General features: G+C 38.0%; 1 long non-coding RNA gene across 1 annotated transcript in view; it reads left to right on the forward strand.

The window, feature by feature from the left end:
- Positions 1–17,427, forward strand: part of LOC129011473 (uncharacterized) — a 79,144-nt gene extending 61,717 nt beyond the window's left edge. The window contains exons 2-3 of the long non-coding RNA XR_010123544.1: positions 16,651–16,785; positions 16,935–17,427. This is a non-coding gene — a long non-coding RNA (uncharacterized LOC129011473). The remainder of the gene's footprint in view (positions 1–16,650; positions 16,786–16,934) is intronic.
- Positions 17,428–20,668: the final 3,241 nt, after the last annotated feature.

Genomic DNA, 20,668 nt, shown 5'->3' on the forward strand with positions numbered 1-20,668 from the left:
TTCTAATCTTTTCTCTATGCACTTAACGTAATGCTGATAACTATGATTTTTAAATCCCATTTTTTTATTTTTAATAATTTCAACTTTTATTTTAGATTTGGGGGTACATGAGCAGGTTTGTGACATGGATATATTGTGTGATGGTGAGGTTTAGGATATGAACAATCCTATCACCCAGATGGTGAGCAGAGTACCCAATAGTGAGTTTTTCAACCCTTTCTCCTTATCCTCTCTCCCTACTCCATTAGTCCTTAGTGTTTATTATTGCTATCTTTATGTCCACTAGTACCCGATGTTTAGCTCTCGTAAGTGAGAACATGATGTCTTTAATTTTCTGTTTCTGTGTTAATTTACTTAGATTATGGCCTCTAGCTGCATCCATGTGGCTGCAAATGATATGATTTCATTCCTTTTTATGGCTATGTAGTAATCCATGGTATATTATGTACCATATTTTATTTATCCGATCCACGGTTGATGGGCGCCTATATTGATAGCATGTCTTTGAAATTGTGAATAGTACTTCAATGAACATAGGAGTGCATGTGTCTTTGGTAGAATGATTATTTTTCTTTTGCATATATACCCAATAATGGGATTGCTGGGTTGAGTGAGTTCTGTTTTAAGTTCTTTGAGAAATCTCCAGACTGCTTTCTACATTGGCTAAACTAATTTACATTCCCACCAACAGTGTATAAGCATCCCTTTTTCTCCACAGCCTCACCAGCATCTGTTATTTTTTGACTTTTTAATAATAGCCATTCTGGCTGGTGTGAGATGGTATCTCATTGTGGTTTTGATTTGCATGTCTCTGATTATTAGTGATCTGGAGCATTTTTTCGTATGTTTGTTGGTCACTCGTACATCCTCTTTTGAGAAGCGTCTGTCTTTTGCCCACTTTTTAATGGAGTTATTTGTTTTCGCTTGTTGAATTTTTAAGTTCCTTATAGATTCTGGATATTAGACCTTTGTTGGATGCATAGTTTGTGAATATGTTCTCTCATTTGGTAGGTTGTCTGTTTACTCTGTTGACAGTTTCTTTTTCTGTGCAGAAGCTCTTTAGTTTAATTAGGTTCCACTTGTCAATATTTTTTGTTGCAATTGCTTTTGAGGACTTAGTCATAAATCCTTTCTCAAGGATGTTCAGAATGGTGTTTCTTAGGTTTTCTTCTAGGATTCTTGTAGTTTGAGGTCTTATATTTAAATCTTTAATCCATCTTGAGTTTATGTTTATATGTGGTGAAAGGTAGGGGTCCAGTTTTATTCTTCTGCATTTGGCTAGCCAGCTATCCCAGCACCATTTATTTACTAGGGTGTCCTTTCCCCATTGCTTACTTTTGTCTACTTGGTTGAAGATCAGATGGCTGTGGGTGTGTGGTTTTATTTTTGGGTTCTCCATTCTGTTCCATTGGTCTGTGTATCTGTTTTTGTACCAGTTCTGTGGTGTTTTTGTTACTGTAGCCTTACAGTATTGTTTGAAGTTGGGGAATGTGATGCCTCTGGCTTTGTTCTTTTTGCTTAGGTTTGCTGAGGCTATTTGGGCTCTTTTTTGATTCCATGTGAATTTTAGAATAGTTTTTTTAGTTCTATGAAAAATGACATTGGCAGTTTGATAGAAATAGTTTTGAATCTATAGATTGCTTAGGGCAGTAGGGCCATTTTAACGATATTGACTCTTCCAGTCCATGAACATGGAATGTTTTTCCATTTGTTTATTTCATCTATGATTTCTTTCAGCAGTGTTTTGTAGTTCTCCTTGTAAAGATCTTTCACTTCCTTGGTTAGATGTATTCCTAGGTATTTTGTTTTTTTTGTGTGTGTGACTATTTTAAATGGGATGGCATTCTTGATTTGGTTCTCAGCTTGAACATTATTGGTGTATAGAAATTATACTAATTTTTGTATCTTGAAACTTTACTGAAGCTATCTATCAGTTGCAGGAGCCTTAGTGGAGTCTTTAGGGTTTCCTAGGTATAGAATCATATTGTCAGTGAGGAGAGATCATTTGACTTCTAAGCCTATTTGGATGCTTTTTATTTCTTTCTCTTGCATGATTGCTCTGACAAGGACTTTCACTACTATGTTGAATAGGAGTGGTGAGAGTGGGCATCCTTATCTTGTTTACACAAGACCCGTTTTCTCAAACCGTTAAGAATGTTTCATAAATGTGACTTTAAATGACTTGAAATGGACATAATATTTTTGTCTGTAATTGCACATTGCTGCCTTATGTGAGAGACTCCTAGAAGAGGAATTACTAGGTCAAAAGTACCAATATTTAGGTTCTTGATACACATTTTCAAATAATCATTTCAGAAAGGTTACATATTCAAATATATATATATTTTTTTGAGTTGGAGTCTTGCTGTGTTGCCCACTCTGGAGTGCAGTGGCACAATCTCAGCTCACTGCAACCTCTGCCTCCCACGTTCAAGCGATTCTTCCACCTCAGCCTCCTGAGTAGCTGGGACTACAGGTCTCTGCTGCCACGTCTGGCTAATTTTTTGTATTTCAGTAGAGACAGGGTTTCACTGTGTTGCCCAGGCTGGTGTCCAACTCCTGAGCTCAGGCAATCTGCCCACCTCGGCCTCCTGAAGTGTTAGGATTACAGGCATGAGCCACTTCACCTGGGCATGTATTCAAATATTTTTAAGTTAGTTTATAAATGCAATGCTGTGACAATAAAAATATCATTTTTTTAAATGAGCTAACCAATTTGATTTTAAAGTTTGTTGAGATGAATAAACAAAGGATGGCCAGAAGAATTCTGAAAAAGAAAAGCAGCATATGGGTGTAGGGGAGCTACCCTTATCAGCTTCTCTGTTGAAAAGAGTGTGATATAGTTGAGTGTATAGACAGAAGCCCAATGAAACAGAACAGAAAATCCAGAAATAGACCCAAATATATAGCAACATTTAGTATATGTAAAGGGTGACACCTCAAATAAATATGTTACATAGTGTTAGGATAGATAGTCACCTGGAAAAAGATCTAATTGGATCTGTTCCTTTCTCCATAAACCAGGACAAACTGCAAATGTTTCAGAGAGGTAGTGAAAAAATGAAACCGTGGAATTACTAGAAGAAAACTTAAATTTCTAATATGAACCAAAATTAGAAGCATAAAACACTGATACATTTAACTACATAAAAAAATCTTCCCAGGCTCAGGTCTGTAATCCCAGTACTTTGGGAGGCTGAGGTGGGTGGATTGCTTGAACCCAGGAGTTTGAGACCAGCCTGAGCAACATGGTGAAACCCCATCTGTACTAAAAATACAAAAATTAGCTAGGTGTGCTGGCATGTGCCTGTATTCCCAGCTACTTGGGAGGCTGAGGTGGGAGAATCACATGAGCCCGGGAAATTGAGGCTGCAGTGAGGCATGATCATGCCACTGCACTCCAGCCTGGGTGATGGGTAAAATGACAACTGAGAAAAAAAAAATGTTACCCATTTCAGGGACAAAAGACTAATAAATCTAATAATAAAAAGAAGAAAGTGATGAAAAACCTAGTAGAAAATGGGCAAAAGGTGTGAGAAGCTTACAGAAAAACATTGCAAAATATCTTTAAAATATATTAAAAGATGCATTGCTCATAATAAGATAAATGTATACTAATATTATACTGAGATGCCATTTTCAATTATCAGATTGGTGAAATTCCAAAAGTTTACAATATTTTGTTGGCGAGGCATGGGGAATACAAAATGGCAAACAGCTATGGAGGGGAACTTGATATTACTTAGCAAAACTACATATGTATTTCTGTCTTTCAATCAGTAATCCCACTTTAATGAATTTATCCTCAGGATATACTAATAAAAATATGACATGTCAGGGTAGTGGGAAAGAGTGGAGTCAACTCAAATGGCCTTCAATAGGGTGCTGGTAGAATAAATTATGATATATACGTAGTAGATCAGTAACTATGCTAAAATTATGCTCTATAACAAACCACCCCAGAAACCTTTGCAGAAGGTAGGTTTTTAAGGAATTATAGCAGAAACACACACACACAGGATAGTACATATCTTTCATTTTACACAAATAATAGACTATACACACTTCTTTGTGCCTTGCTGTTATTTCACTTAACAATATATATTAAAGATTATTTTATATCTGTGTATAAAAAGCTTCCCTATTTTTTGTTGTGGCTATATGTTATTTCATGGTATGCATACACCATTATTTATTAAACCAATCTCTTGTTGAAAGATGTTTAAGTTGCTTTCAATTCTTTATTATTAAGAAGTGCTAGGCTGGGCACAGTGGCCCCTACCTGTAATTCAGCATTTTGGGAGGCCGAGATGGGTGGATCACCTGAGGTCAGGAGTTCGAGACCAGCCTGGCCAACATGGTGAAGCCCTGTCTCTACTAAAAATACAAAAATTAGCCAGGCATGGTGGTGTGCCCTGTAATCCCAGCTACTCGGGAGGCTGAGGCAGGAAAATCCCTTGAACCCAGGAGGCGGAGGTTGCAGTGAGCCAAGATCACGCCATTGCACTTCAGTGTGGGTGACAAGAGTGAAATTCCACCTCAAAAAAAAAAAAAAAAAAAAAAGAGATGCTGCAATGCATTACTATGTATGTATATATACATACACACATATAATTTTGCACAGCCATGAATATGTTTTGGCTACCTCCTCAGAAATAGAAGTTTTCAGCACATTCGAAATTCCCCTTTCATCCAGCACTTCAGTGTTCACTCTGTTTCTTGTTTAGATTTCATATATAGTGATACATTCTTTGAAGAATACCCCCCAGGCTCTTGTTTTTAGAGGTAAAATAAAGTTGTAGTAGAGAATGAGGACAATATGTTTCCTTTTCTGTTTACAAAATTACCTGTGACCAACAAATGGGAAAAGCCATGGTCTTTAAAAGAAAAAATATGCAATTACATTTCCACTATTTATTCTTGTTAGTTCACTGACTGAAACTGAAATGTGGTTTATTACAATGGATGAAAATTTGGAAAGAAACAATTAATTTGCATAATCAAGCAATCTGCATTATATTGCATAAGGGACAATAACAAAGTGAATTATGTACAAGGCTAGACTTCAGGCTTTGACAAACAAAATGTAGCAGAATAGTTTCTGTAAGTGGAACTTCTGGACAAAATTCCCACATAAGATACAGGTAGCATGGATGAAATAGAGATGTTAAGACATTTTAGTTTTTTTTTGTTTTTTGTTTTGATCTTTCTGAAGGATGACTTACCATAGCTTGAGGGGGATGTAAGGAACTAACACATTAAAAAATAGATGTTGGCTATTATTATGATGAAAGGAAAGTGGTTTACAGTATGGAAAATATCATGGAAGTTTACGCAGATTTGGGAAAGAGAGTGATTGAGGCTCAGAGGATGCCCTGAACAACACAAGAGAAAAGAAGGTAAGAGTAGTGTGAGAACATCAACTCTAAAAACTGAAGTGTAGTCTGATGGCCATGAATTCTCGTAAGTCCCTAGTCGTGTGAGCTTTCCCTTATTTTCCTCAATAAATGTGTATTTGTATATATGTTTGTGTATGTTTGCTTTTTTCATCCTCAGACAACTGAGAAATACTTTGTACTTCACTATCCAGTATTTATATGTCTTACAGCACCTTTTCTCCTTGTATGTTAGTTTTTTCTTCAGTATACTTAATTTTAAAGCTGTACTTCTCTTTTCTACTCTGTTGTCTTTCCTATCATTTAAAGCCATGAGACTGATTGCTTTTCCTTCTCAGTGCATCCATCCCCCATACAAAGACTCTTTTATTTTCTTATTTATGGAAATTTCTTGCCGTCACATTTTGACATTCTTCCAGACAATAAGCAGTTATGTAGCGTTGGCAAAAGTCCTGCATCTAGTTCTAAAGAGATGTACCCCCACTGTGTATCTCAGATTTCCTCTTGATCTGACCTTTCTCTTTGCCCTGGCTTAACTATCTGAGTTTGCTGGTGGTGCCAAGTTCCTTCTGCTTGTGAGCTGAATTAATGAAAAGGCATCAACATCAACTTCCCTTGCTGTAATACACACACACACACACACACACACACACGCATACACATATCATCATCATCATAATCATATCATTGGGGAAAGTTTTCATGTTGACTTTTTTGGGGGAGATGGTTATAAAGGTAGCATGAGGAAGGTGAGGGTAATAATAGAAATTCAGTAGATCTTGCAGGACAAATTGCCTGATTCAAATGATGAGCTACTCTCATTATATTCAGAGTAGGCGACATAATGTATTCACTTCTTTCCTTTTCATGGGCAAGTTGTACTTGTGTAAACAGAGGGAGAATAGTACACATCTGTTCTGTTTCCAGTCCTATGATTCAGACTATTTTAAGTTGCCAAGAACCAGGAAAGTCTGGAGCCATTGTTTGCTGACATAGTCAATGGAGTTCAGTCGGGAAATAGGAGCAGCCAAATGTTCCCCAAAACGGAGGTGGTGTGGCTTCCACCAGCCCACCAATGTCAGCCAGCCTTACTTTAAAACTTACTCAACTGCACAAAATTGCAGATGAAATGAATAACCTAAGCTCATTTCTCTCATCATTACAATCTCCAAAACACTAAGTTTCTTTTAGCAACTCAGCACTGTATTAATTTCCTGCCAGGCAGAATACTTCTCTAGCCTTCTGTGGAGGTCTTTTTTTATTAGTCACCCATGGATTCCTTTTCCCATAATGCTGCCTGGAATATTACCAACCTATGGTGAATTTAATTTTAACCATCATGTTACATTCTCTCCTTCCTCCCTTCCTTCCTTTTATTCAATACGTATTAAAGTTCTATTTGCTAAACACCATGGGAGGTACCACGGATACAGTAGTGAAAATACAACACCAGGACGCTAGAGTCTAGGAGAGAAGAAATACTTTAAAAATGAGTGAATTATTATCATAATATGTCCTACAGAGGGGAAGTACAATATAATATAAGTATGTATACCAGGATGAACTAACCCACCTGTGGAAGTGACATTTAAAAGGAGACTTGGAGAGTGAGAAGGAATTACTGAGACAAAGGGTTTGAACGTAAGGGCAGAGCTCACGGGATCTTTGTCAGGCAGAGGGAATGGAACGTGCAAAGGTCCTAAGACCTAAAGGAACCGAGTGAATTTAAGAAATCTTCCAAAGGTTAATGAGGCCTGGACTCAGAGTGAATGGAGTGTCTGAGACGTTATGCTGAGGCCAGATGAACCAGAACCAGGACCTTGTAGTCAGGTTAACAGTTTAAAGTTTATCCTAATATAATAGGGTGAGTTTTAGGGTTTATCATGTTGCAGTAGGTTGCCTGTGAGATGAAACTAAAGAAAACAGACACAAGGCACACAGAGTTATTTATTTATTTATTTATTTATTTATTACAGGATCTCACTCTGTCACCCAAGGCACACAGAGTTATTTATTTATTTATTTATTTATTTATTACAGGATCTCACTCTGTCACCCAGACTGGGGTGCAGTGACACAATCATGCTCACTGTAGCTTCAACCTCCTGGGCTCAAGTGACCCTCCCGCCTCAGCCCCCTGAGTAGCTGGGACCATGGCTACTCCTGGGCTCAAGCCATCCTCCCACTGCGGCCTCCCAAAGAGCTGGGATTATAGGCGTGAGCCACTGCACCTGGCACAGACATTTAAAAGAGATAAACTGTTATTCTAATCTTGTCAGCAATTTTATTTGTAAAGTGAAACCATTACTTTATCTTCTTTGTTTCGGGAAGGTCTGTTTTTGTGTCTCAACAAGACAAATTGGAACCCACTCATCTGGGGGAAGTGTAACGGGAAACAATTTTGGTTGAGAATCACCTCATTCTTGCTCTCTGTAGAGAGCTGTGCGGTGTCTCCTCAATAACCACAGACCTGTGAAACTTAAAGACTAGAGAATGAGTTATCCCACTTTCATAGGAGCTATGGGATCTTCTGGGAGGTAAAGAATTATAATCCATGGGATCTTCTGGGAGGTAAAGAATTATAATCCCCCATGGAGTTCAAAATTATTATTCTTTTTCTGATAGATCAGGGTAGATGAGGCCATCTCGTAGGAAAAAATGAAGTGCTTTCTTCCTCCTTCCTCTCCAAAGAGCCTATCAGTGATGTATAGTTAGGGTCTGGTTGTGAGAAAATGGAAGGCATTGTATGCATTCTGCATATGGAGGGTTTCGATACAGGAAAATAGAGGCTTCATAATTGCTGGAAGAACTTCAGGAACAAAGGGCAAGAAAGCTGCACTGATGGATGTTTTCCTGCAGCTTTCCTTTTCTTCTGCCTTCTAGATCTCATGCAAATGCCTCTCATTAGCTGACCTGGAACCATAGAAGGAACTGGAGTCTGAAAATGTATTTCCTGGTTACTCTTATGTAATGCATGGGAGACCTCTGAAAGGGATGGCAGTGATGTCAAATTGACAATAGGACAATTCAGCACAGGTGATGACCCTGGTTTAACAGCAAAGCCTTGGCTGTTGTGAGGGGAAGAGGGTTCCCAGCGTAACAGACTGCTATTCTGACAGTGTGGATATATCTTGAGGCTTCTTGGCATTTGTCAGGTTGCTCCAGAAAAATGGAACGAATTAGATAAGTAGATGCAGATATATTTACATACACACATGCAGATTTACTTAAGGAACTGGCTCATGTGATTATAGAGGGTTGGCAAGTCCAAAATCTGCAGGGGGAGTTGGCAGACTGGAGACCCAGGGAAAAGCTGATGTTGCAGTTCAAGTCCGAGAGCTGTGTGCTGGCAGAATTCCCTCTTGCTAAAGGAGGTCAGTCTTTTGTTTTATTCAAGCCTTCAACAGATAGATGAGGCCCACTCACATTATGGAGGGCAATCTGCTTTACTCAAAGTCCACTGATTTAAATGCTAATCTCATCCAAAAACACCCTCACAGAAACATCCACGATAAAGTTTGACCAAATATTTGGGCACTGTGGCCTAGCCAAGTTGATTCACGTAATTAACCATCATACTTCTCCTTCCTTATTCATACTACTGCTAGATGGTGTTTTGAATTAAATTTTATATCAATATGCCTCAAGTGAAAAATTCATGGTCTTTTTATGTATATGTGGTTTAGTTCTGCCCTTTTAAACCAAAGAATGTGATGATAATTATTTCTTTCCTTTCTCTTAGATTTTACAACGAGCAAAGACATCTCTTTAGGCCATATTTTCTTAATATTTCATCATTAATTTATTCATTAGTTCAGTCTTTCAACAAGTATTTATTGATGATTTAGGCACTGAGGATAACACAGTGATATGAATAAAAGATCAGGCCCAGGAAAAAGACCTTAAGCTAGAGAGCAACACAAGCATTTTGCTGTAATTGTGAAAACAAATAAGGAAAATGCCAAGTGCAAAAGACATTAGATTTACAAGCCTTTAAGAGATGAGCCAAAATTTTAAAGAGGGATATTTTATGAGCAAATTCAATAAATGAAAATTTACAAGTTTTATAAATCACGATATCTGCAGGTATGTTCCTGAATAAAATTGAAGATGAGTGAGGACAGTTGTTTATTGAAACACTTTTTAATGTCAACTAATATGGCTTGTTTTGGAACCAAATGCCTTAGTAAAGAATACACACACCCTAACATATATTTAATGATTCTTTTATTGGGGCCCCAATTTCCTTTCTGATCTCAACACTATTGTCTTGCCAGCTGCTATACTTTTCAAGAAAGTAACTGCCATGGTTGATAGAGGATTACTACGTTGAGAGCTGAGATGGCAGTTACTAGCTTTATGACAGTGCACATTTCACAACATCATCACCAATGCTATGGGTGTTAATAAAATCAAACAAAACTGTGGTAGGTTGAATTCCAAGATGACTCCCAATGACCCTCACCTTCATCTAATCCTCTCCACGTTGAGTGTGGATGAAACTTGTGAATATAATGAGACATCCACTGCTGTGTTTATATTACACTCCATATAAAAACCTCCAGAAGGGAGGTTATATTGAGTGGGCCTGACCTAATCAGTTAAGCTCTGCAATAGAAGAGAGCCTTCTTTGGAGGATGCCAGAAGGGAAATCAGAGTTTTGCGGTAGCAGAGACATAGTCTGGCTGGCCCTAAGGAACATATCAGGAACATACCATGTTAAGGGCTACTTGACAGGGAACAGCAGGAGGTCTGTAAGAACTGGTTGACAACCACCAAGGAAACAGGAACCCCAGTCACAAAACCTCCAGGAACTAAATTCTGCCAAGAATTAGAATGAGCTTGGAAGTAGATTGTTTTTCTCAGAGCCTCCAGATGAAAACTCAGCTCAACTGACGCTTTGATTTCTGCCTGTGACACCTGGAGCAGAAAATCCAGCCACATGGTGCCAGACTTGTGACCAACAGAAGTGTGGGCTAACAAATGGTGTTGTTTTAAGCTGCTAAGTTAGTGGGATTTGTTGTGCAGCAAAAGAAAACTAAGAGATAAACAAAAGCAAAACAACTTTTGTCCTACTTCTCTTTCTTTGGGATGTGAAATTGTGCTGAGACTGGTCCTGGGGTACCCTCATCTTATTCAGCTTACATAGGGTAAAGGAAGGGCTCTGAGCTCAATGGCAAGGCCACATGGCTGAGAGCAGAATCCCATGGTGCAAAGGCAGTTTCTTTAGGAGAGGCCCACTGAAACCCTTGCAAAATCTAGGAACAGCCAAGAAGGGTATTTTCTTCATAATCTTTCTGAATGTGGTTGAGTATATTTGGGTTCCCTACTTTTTGTCATTTATATTTCTATGAAAATGAGGTTTAGAATATTCAGCTAACTTATTAGTCAATCCAGGACTTGATATTATAGTAGTTCCTGTTTGTCTGCTGTTTCATTTTGTGCAGATTCATTCATTACCCATGATCTACTGCTGTCTGAAAATATTAAATGGAAAATTCCAGAAATGATCAATTCATAAGTTTTAAAATTGTGTGCCATTCTGGGTGGTGTGATGAAATTTCTTGCCATCATGTTCCGTTCCTTCCAGGGTGAGACTCCTGTCTTTATCCAGCACATTCATGCTGTAGACACCACCTGCCTGTTTGTCACTTAGTAGCAGTCTCAGTTATCAGATCGAAAAAGCGTAGTATATTTAGGATTTTGTACTATCCTTGGTTTCAGAATCCACTGCAGGGAGTAGAATGTATCCCCTGCCGATAAGGGGATTCTATATACATCATGTTTTGACCCAAAGCAAATTCAAGTATGTGACTCAAATAATCACTTTGTAAAGTTCAGTTCACAGTTGCTGAGTACTAATTCTATTTTCTTTTCTTTTTTGAGACAGGGTCTCACTTTGTTGCCTAGGCTGGATTGCTCAAGTGATCCTCCCACCTCAGCCTCTCAAGTAGTTGGGACTACAAGCGTATGCTAATTTTTGATTTCTTTTGTAGAGATGGGATCTCACTGTCTTACCCAGGCTGGTCTTAAACTCTTGAGCTCAAGCAGTTCTCCCACCTGGACCTCCCAGTGATGGGATTACAGATATGAGCCACTGTGCCTGGCTAATCCTATTTTTATTTTTATTTTTTGTGAAATATTTTGCTTTTTAACTGGTGAGACATAATTTTCAAAATCTTTTAATAAGTATACTATCATAGTTTGAATAACCAGAATTATATTTATTTCAAGAAAGCTAGATCAAATAAAGAATCCAAATGTATAAAGACTTCTTGAGAAAAATATAAAATGCAAATTTAGATTTGTACCTTATTCATTAATCGTGTAATTTAAAATGAAGTTGCTGTATTTTCTTTTCTTTTCTTTTTTGAGACTGAGTCTCGCTCTGTTGCTAGGCTGGAGTGCAGTGGTGTGATCTCGGCTCACTGCAACCTCCACCTCTCAGGTTCAAGTGATTCTCCTGCCCCAGCCTCTCGAGTAGCTGGGACTACAGACACATGCCACCACGCCCAGCTAATTTCTGTATTTTTAGTAGAGATGGGATTTCACCATGTTGGCCAGGGTGGTCTCGATCTCTTGACCTCATGATCCACCCACCTCGGCCTTCCAAAGTGTTGGGATTACAGGCGTGAGCTACTGCACCTGCCCTGCTCTCCTTTATTTTATCCTCTTGGGGGTATAAGGCCTTATGTCAAGATTCATGGCTTGTCAAGTGGTGTATGGGCTGGATTCAACCTCCATTGATTCTCCTAGCTGGGCCCTTTTGTGCAGAAAACAACTGGTATGTAGCAGCACCAGTGGAGAGCCATTTGAGTAATCGTAAAACAAGCAGAGGATGAAGAGGGAGGCTTATGTTATGAAAGCTAAGGGCAATTCATACTTCCATGGAAAAGCAAGTCTACTCAAATTCTTTTCCAAGCCAAATAAAGTAGAATGATCATCAGGGTTTATAATAAGCTGTTGGAAATATGTACTTCAGAAGGAAATCAGAGTAAAATTGAAAGAGTAAAGATGGGTGGATGGGGTATATAGAGCAGGGGCAGGTGAACTTTTTGTTAAAGGGCCAGATAGTAAATATTTTAGGCTTTGTGGACCATACAGTCTCTGTTGAAACTATTAACCTCTGCTTGAAAGCAGCCATAGAAAATATGTAAATGAATGGGTGTGGCTGTGTTCCAATAAAACTTTATTTACAAAAATGAGGTTGGGGTACAGGGGAGCATAGTTTGCAGTATAGATCACTGAGAAAAAAGGATACTCTGAGGCATTTTGTCGGTGTGACTCTAATGCTGATGCAGAAAGAGCTCTAAATCTGAGTAACAAGTATTGGTAAATTATTCAACAGATACACTCCTTACAAGATGAAAAATAACATTTGTTAACCAGTGTTCATTTATAGATCTACAAACATCAGGAATGGAAGTTTATTTGTCAGCACATATTTCTCTGTTATATTCCCTGTAATATATACTCTGGAAGAAGAAAAAAAGGGGTGAACAGCCTATATTTCGCATAAAATGTTACTCTTTAATCTTATCTTGCAGTGTCAAATTTAAACAATATATATGGATGTGTGTTATGATTCCTGGAGTCAAGGTGAATTGTATTCCTGTTCCTTCATAGCAACTAGCTATTATCAGGGCTGATGTTTCTTGGGGCTGGCTTCACTAATGGAACTCAGATGATTTACTCAGATAAGAAATTCTTTGGAGAAAACTCACTGTAAGCAAAATACTTGAAGAGATATGAGAAAGGGCAATAATTAGGCCATAAAAACAGACTTTATCTTTTCAATGGAAAAAAAATCCTCCAGGATCCCAGCAATTTACTCATTTCCTAAGTATCTGAATGCATTATTCCATAGCATAAGTAAAAAGATATTTTGCTCTTTGAGAACAAATTGCCCTGAGTTATCAAACTTTCAAAGCTGGAAAAGAATCAGTCTTAGTCTTTGCTATTGTGAATAGCGCCGCAATAAACATACGTGTGCATGTGTCTTTATAGCAGCATGATTTATAGTCCTTTGGGTACATACCCAGTAATGGGATGCCTGGGTCAAATGGTATTTCTAGTTCTAGATCCCTGAGGAATCGCCACACTGACTTCCACAATGGTTGAACTAGTTTACAGTCCCACCAACAGTGTAAAAGTGTTCCTATTTCTCCATATCCTCTCCAGCACCTGTTGTTTCCTGACTTTAAAGACTTGGAACCAACCCAAATGTCCAACAATGTTAGACTGGATTAAGAAAATGTGGCACATATACACCATGGAATACTATGCAGTCATAAAAAATGATGAGTTCATGTCCTTTGCAGGGACATGGATGAAGCTGGAAACCATCATTCTCAGTAAACTATCGCAAGGACAAAAAACCAAACACCGCATGTTCTCACTCATAGATGGGAATTGAACAATGAGAACACATGGACACAGGAAGGGGAACATCACACTCTGGGGACTGTTGTGGGTTGGGGGGAGGGGGGAGGGAGAGCATTAGGAGATATACCTAGTGCTAAATGACGAGTTAATGAGTGCAGCACACCAGCATGGCACATGTATACATATGTAACCTGCACATGGTGCACATGTACCCTAAAACTTAAAGTATAATAATAATAAAAAAAACCATGATATTAATATGTGGATTTTGGTAATAATAATGATTAGATATATATTGATTTTTCTAAAAATGATATTAAAACTGTGAACCAATTTATTTGAATTAAAATATCTTTTAGGCCATCTAAAAAAAAAAAAAAAGAATCAGTCTTAGAAAAGATCCACGTTATTGTGTGTGTGTTTTAGTTTGTTCTCAAGATGAAGATAGACTGTTCTGCAAAGTCTTTACAAAGAATTATGTGAAATAGGTGGGAGCTGATAGTTTCTTGGGCAACTGGACATCTGAGCCTTAGTGTTTCATGCAGGGAGCAGAATTCCTTTGACCACATCAGCCCTCCCGCATTGTTTATTGCAGTCTGTAACCTCTCCTTACACCAAAGGGGAGACGTTTATGAAGGAGTTCACACAGCTGTTCTGATGTCTTAAGGCAATTAAGGCCAGCTGGAATATTCACTGTAATACACTTAATTTTGCAAGATTTTTGCATTCTATTGAAAACTGGCAGTTAACAGACCTCAGAGAAAGAGTTTAGATTTTGATTGTCATTTACCACTGCTAGAAATAAATTAAATTCTAGTGGGGCCAGACCTTAATGAAAACAAATTGATCTCCTCCATAGCACATTGATGAAAAGAAAGCTCAAAGATTTAAGAACTTTCTGAATTCTCTTGACTCTTTACTGCTAATTAGCACCATGACTGTTATTTAACAATGTATAAAGTATTTTGGTACTTGTTTTGACTTGTTTTTAATTATCTCTCTAATTTCCCATGGCACCTTTTAGTTCTACACTTGTTGCTAACAAATATACAAACTGTGGACAATAGTGAATTTTTTATTTATAAAACAAAATTTTGTTTTTCTTAGGTTTGGAATTCATTTCTGTGCAGTTAAAGATGGTAATTAGTAGCTTTCTTCTTCTAATGCCATTTTGAGATTTTATGAAAAAAAGTATGCGATAGAAAATTGGTTTGGTAATGCAGTGGGTGGAATTCTGAATCCTACTCTCTTCCTGGAGCTAGATAGATTTTTCCATATTGGTTTTGGGCATGGAAATGGTGTATTTCTATGAGGTTGGAGTCTAACAGTTACATCCATAATTTCTCTATGTGTTTTCTGGAACCAGCAACTTAGAAGACAGTGTACCATGAGAGAGCTAGTAGAGATGGAACTTATAAATATTCAATGACTTGGCTCTGCTTATCTTATTAGCTCTAATTTTGGCTTATTTTTATTTGAATATGGTGAGAGAAAAGGGTGACTACAATGTGTCAGTGAGAGAGAGCTGTAATCTGATTGCTTACTTGAAAGACTTTATTCTCAGTAGCATAGAGATTTGTTAGTGAAATAGTATGGTAGAGCATTAATTCAGGTCTGTGAGATTAATCTATTCCTTACTGAAGAATTACTGTAATGGTTGCTAAACCTAAAGCTTAGCTGCTCAACCTAAAGCTTAGCTGCTCCAAGTAAATCACTGATTAACACTAGATCTTGAGACTTAGGCCTATCTAGCATAAGATACTATAAATACAAGTTATTGTTATTTACTTTGTAGTATAAATATTCCATGTATCATGAATTCATATTGGTTAAGAGTTGAGAAGTCTTTCTTTTAAGATTTCTTCAGCCTATATGCTAGCTACTACTGAATGTTTTCTTTTCTTATTTTTTCTTTTTTTTTTTTGGTTCAGCAAAGGTGAATTCCTTTAGGCCCTGTGACTAACTTCTCTAGATTCAGAGATTATCTAATGAGTTCCTTAGAAAACTTTGGAACAAAATTAATTGAAAACTTACTGAGTGACTAATGTAATCATATCTCTAGGGAAATAAGCTGGCTCTTAATTTACTGGTTGTTTGCAAAAAGTTCTGGCAACGAACAGAAACTAGGATGAACAGCTATCATTAAGAAAAAAATTCATCAGGCACCTTGGATGTCCATATAAGACATAGAGAGGCCAGCTTTAAATGTTTCTTTTTTTTTTCCCAAAAGACATGACATTGCATCCTTGGCCATGTGTTGATAAAGTTCACCATTTGTATGCATGAAAATCTGATTTATAAAGTTTAAGATGTAGTCTGGACCTTTGTCCTGTAAAAGCTTTTAATGGATTCTTTATGGAAGAGTAACTGAGAAAAGAAATCTCAGAATGTTTATTTATAACATGAGTTGTGGAAACATATATAACCATGAAGGATATTATTGGAGGAAAAAAAACGTAACATCAGCAGATTCATCTGTTTCAAATTTTGATGCATCAGGATAAATTTAATCTTTGCTCCAGAAGCATTTTAAATAGTCTTAGGATATTTTTTCCATCAGACATTTTTATATTTGTGCTGAGATAATGCTTCAAATGTTTCAACACAACAGAAAAATGCTGTGGAAAAAATGAACTGCATCTTACTCTATTTCTAAACTCTAAATGATTTTAACTAATAGTCTTGACCAGAATTTTGTTTTCTTAAAATTTATCCCTTGCACTCATGTTGATTATTTGATACAATATTTCCCAGTATCATGAATACATGTGTTCTGTGTGTGTGTGTGTGCATCTGTGACTTGAGTGTGTGAATCAGGTCTTTTGCACCTTATGAGGTTTTTTTGTTTGTTTGTTTGTTTTTGAGATAGGCTCTCTGTCACCCAGAGCTGGAGTGCAGTGGCACAATCATAGCTCACTGAAGCCTCAGACTCTTGGCCTCAAGTGATCCTCCTGCTTTGACCACCCAACATAGGATTACAGGCATGAGCCACCACATCTGGCCTGTGAGTTTAATTTGGAACACAATTCCCATGTCTATCTTCAAGGCCTAGAATAATGGACATTGTGAATGTACCCATAGTTTACCTCAAGTGCTGGGACAGATTTGAAGTAAGTGAAGTCTATCTTCATTGAACCTTGTCTCTCTTTCCAGGTCTTTCCATCGGAAGAAGTTTTGTCACATGGAAGTTCTGCCTCTGGCTTGGGAAGGCACTTTGGGCCACACAGAAGAGGACTGTCCTGGGACATTTGTATTTTGGAGAGTGGTTTCTGAATCCACTTTTATCTTTCTGTACTTCTCTCTACTATTCTGAATTTCTCAATCTGTCTCTCTCTTTCTCTCCCTCCCTCTTATTGTGTGTATTTATTTTTTAGAGCATGTGACTTTTAATGCAAATACATACATACAAAGAATATAAAATTCTCCCTTCATTCCTCCCCACCCTCCAATTCCTATTCCCCTCCCAGCACCACTGTTTACATTTTAGTGTGTGTCTTTTTAGTCCTTAACACATACATTAAAGAAAGTACGTTGACTTCCAATTTCACTATTTTTTTCATTTCATAAATATTGTACTGTCTTATCTTCCCCCCCAAATTACCATTTTTAATATAAATATATTAATTTAATAACTGGAGGAGATGCAGACCTTGGTATACAGAAGCATATTTTGAGTTTCAAATGTCTTCACTTTCTAGACCACTCATGTAAAGCTCTCACTACATTTCGTGTTCTAGGGAACATGTGAAACACTTATAGTCGATTGAATTGTGTCCCCCCAGAAGGTATATCTATGTTCTAATTTCCGGAATCTGTCAGTGGCATCTTTTATGGAAAAAGAATCTCTGTAGATGGAACTGAGTTAAAGGTCTTGAGATGAGGAAATCACCCTGGGCTACCTGGGTGGGCTGTGAATCCAATGACAAGTATCTCTGTAGTCACTCAGAGAAGAATGCAAGGTGAAGACAGAGGCAGAGAATGGAGTGGTGTGGCCACAAGCCAAAAAAAATCAGAGAGTACTGGTGGCCACTAGGGGATGGAAGAGGCAAGGAAGAATTTTCCCCTGGCGCCTCCAGAGGGAGTGTGGCTCAGCTGACATTTTGATTTTGAACTTCTGGCCTCCAGAACTGTGAGAGAATAAATTTATTGCTTTAAGCCACCTAGTTCATGGTATTTTGTAACAGCAGCTACAGGAAACTAATACAAACACCAAAAAAGCCAAAACACTATATTTCTGCTATTTAGAAATAGAATAAAATGAAACAAAATTTGATTTAAAAATTAATTCATAAAATTCACTCTTAAATAAGCAATACATAACTTTTCTTGTTATAAAAAAAGTCCCAAGAATTGTAATTCTACCAAGCTTCTATTTAAGTGTTGTATAATTACTTGACTAAAGCACTAAAATGAAAAGATGTGTTTCTGGATTACTAAGAAGGATTTATTAAATAGTAACAAGAAAATGCTGAATTAAACTTATCTAAGCCTTAAAGATAAACATTTGGAACTGAATTCCAATAAAACTCATAAAATGGGAGCAATTTATTATTAATAATAATATTTATATTTATACAATGTACATTTATAAAACACCACCTTAAGAATGACAAGCTTCTGGCTCGTCAGCAGGCAGACATGCATGCCTGTCCTTCCATAGGCACACCAGAACTAATAATCAACACCTGGTCTCTTGGTTTTGAATGCCATTTTAACCTCACCCAGGTGACATCTTTTATCTCTGCTTTGTGGCACTGGGCAAAAGAAAGCAATAAAACTTTGAGTGACATGAAAAAAAAAAAAAAAAGAATGACAAATTTCTATTTGAGTCATTGCGTATTTACTTAACTAACAGCTGTAAGACAAAAAGAACAAAATCTAAATTACTTTAGAAGGGATACAAAAGAACATCTTCCTGTGGTCCTGGATTTCAGAAGGCTGGGTCAGTTTTGGAGATGACTCATTACTATTTTCAGTGTTGGGACAGAAGATGGGGGATGAAAATTCCTTGGTGGAGAGGATTCTTGGGAAAGTCCATACTGGCTTCCCAGGGGAGGAAGAGGGACAGAAGGTCTTCTTCTTAGCAGTTATCCCCTCACATCCTCTGCAGCGTCTGACCTCTGAATGGAGAATGAAATGGAGGTCCCGAGTCTGGGCCAGCTGTGTTTTGTTCAGGTGGGAGCATTGAATCAAGTATGTGTAAGTGACCAAGATTATCTGTGATGCCATTTTTATTGGATTCCATTTCAGAAGATGAACAAACTTTGTGATATCAAAGGAAAGCATAATAAAACTTACATGTTCTGCTGGTCCTGAGACTGGCAGTACATGCAGCACCAGGGCAAGCTCTGTATTGCATTTGTAGAGGAATTGCTGGATCAAGATACTGTTGGCTGGATGGAGGAATTCTTTTCCTGTGATTCTGCTCCTACGAGGGTGGTGTCCTTGGATCATTGAGCCATCCGTGTTGTATTAGTTTGCTAGGACTGCCATAACAAAGTACCACAAACCAGGTGGCTTCAACAACAGAAATTCATTTTCTTACAGTTTTGGAGGCTACAAGTCCAAGGTCAGGGTGACAGCAGGTTTGGTTTCCCCTGAGGCCTCTCTCCTCGACTTGGAGATGGCCACTGTCTTGCTGTGTCCTCACGTGGTCTCTCTTCTGCATGCATGCATCCTGATGTCTCTCTGTTGCAATTTCTTCTTGTAAAGAAGAGATTGGATTAGGGCTCACTCTAATGGCCTCCTTTTAACTTAATCCCCTCTTTAAGTTAAACGCCCTGTCTCCAAATTTTGCCACATTCTGAAGTACTGGGGATTAGGGCTTCAACATACGGACTTTAGGGAAATAGAATTCAGGCCATAACACCAGCCTAATGCTCCATTTAATACTCCCTCTTCTTGAGAGGTCTGGTAATCCAGAGAATTCCCTAGATTTAGATTCATAGAGAGACGATTATTCATTTCTGTTCAGCACTGAGGCTCAAGATAAACAATTTTCTTCTTGCTCTCAGAGATGGCAAGTGTAGATGCTGTAGTGCCTGCCCAGATTCTTTAGGCCCTTTCACTTCTGTGTTTTCTGGTTGACTTCAACTACAGGTATTGGATGAGGGCTCTCTACACTGAAGAAAACTTTTTTCTTTTTTTTTAAAGATGAATATTTCTTTCTTTTTTTTTTTTTGTAATACTTTAAGTTCTAGGGTACATGTGCACAATGTGCAGGTTTGTTACATCTGTATACATGTGCCATGTTGGTGTGCTGCACCCATTAACTCGTCATTTACATTAGGTGTACCTCCTAATGCTCTCCCTCCCTCCTTCCCCCACCCCACGACGGGTCTCAGTGTGTGATGTTCCTCATCCTGTGTCCAACTGTTCTCATTGTTCAGTTCCCACCTCTGAGTGAGAACATGTCGTGTTTGGTTTTTTGTCCTTGCGATAGTTTGCTGAGAATGATGGTTTCCAGCTTCATCCATGTCCCTACAAAGGACGTGAACTCATCATTTTTTATGGCTGCATAGTATTCCATGGTGTATATGTGCCACATTTTCTTAATCCAGTCTATCATTGGTGGACATTTGGGTTGGTTCCAAGTCTTTGCTATTGTGAATAGTGCAGCAATGAACATACGTGTGCATGTGTCTTATAGCAGCATGATTTATAATCCTTTGGTTTTATACCCAGTAATGGGATGGCTGGGTCAAATTGTATTTCTAGTTCTAGATCCTTGAGGAATTGCTACACTGTCTTCCACAATAATTGAACTAGTTTACAGTCCCACCAACAGTGTAAAAGTGTTCCTATTTCTCCACATCCTCTCCAGCACCTGTTGTTTCCTGACTTTTTAATGATCGCCATTCTAACTGGTGTGAGATGGTATCTCATTG

The sequence above is a fragment of the Pongo pygmaeus genome, chromosome 14, assembly GCF_028885625.2.
Source record: "Pongo pygmaeus isolate AG05252 chromosome 14, NHGRI_mPonPyg2-v2.0_pri, whole genome shotgun sequence".
NCBI classification, from domain to species: Eukaryota; Metazoa; Chordata; class Mammalia; order Primates; family Hominidae; genus Pongo; species Pongo pygmaeus.